General features: G+C 45.1%; 1 protein-coding gene across 1 annotated transcript in view; it reads left to right on the top strand.

The window, feature by feature from the left end:
- azin1b (antizyme inhibitor 1b) overlaps window positions 1–567 on the top strand; it is an 8,209-nt gene that overhangs the window by 4,479 nt on the left and 3,163 nt on the right. The gene's annotated exons all lie outside the window — the stretch shown is intronic.

Genomic DNA, 567 nt, shown 5'->3' with positions numbered 1-567 from the left:
TTTTTTTTTGTACTTCAGCCAATATCTCTCTCATTATCTTTATGCTTACAGGTAGAGAAGAGTGCATTTGTGGTGGGTGACCTTGGTGCGCTGATGCGACAACATGCCTGCTGGCAGAGCATTGTACCACAGCTGCAGCCATACTACCCAGTCAAGTGCAACAGCAGCCCAGTAGTCCTACAGGTGCTGGCATCCTTGGGCCTGGGCTTTGTTTGCACAAACAAGGTAAATGACATTACAGTTGAACAATAAATGTCTTTTCACATTCAGGAGGTACTGTCTGCTTATTATAGGACTTTGTTGTCTTTAGCTTCATTTTTTTTGTGTGTGTTTGTGCCCTTTTCTTCCTCCAAGGCTGAAATGAACCTAGCTCTGGATCATGGCGTGTCACCAGAAAACATCATTCTGTCTGGTGTTTGCAAGCAGCTGGCTCACATCAAACATGCTGCCAAGAACAACATCCAGTATCTGGTGTGTGAAAATGAGGCAGAGCTGGCCAAGATCTCCCGCCTGCACCACAGTGCAAAGTAAGTTTTTCAAACTAAAGATATGTTTCTGGCCACCCTG

The sequence above is a fragment of the Cynoglossus semilaevis genome, chromosome 18 (genome assembly GCF_000523025.1).
Source record: "Cynoglossus semilaevis isolate Cse_v1.0 chromosome 18, Cse_v1.0, whole genome shotgun sequence".
In the NCBI taxonomy this organism is placed as follows: domain Eukaryota; kingdom Metazoa; phylum Chordata; class Actinopteri; order Pleuronectiformes; family Cynoglossidae; genus Cynoglossus; species Cynoglossus semilaevis.
This window is presented reverse-complemented; position numbering and strand designations above follow the sequence as displayed.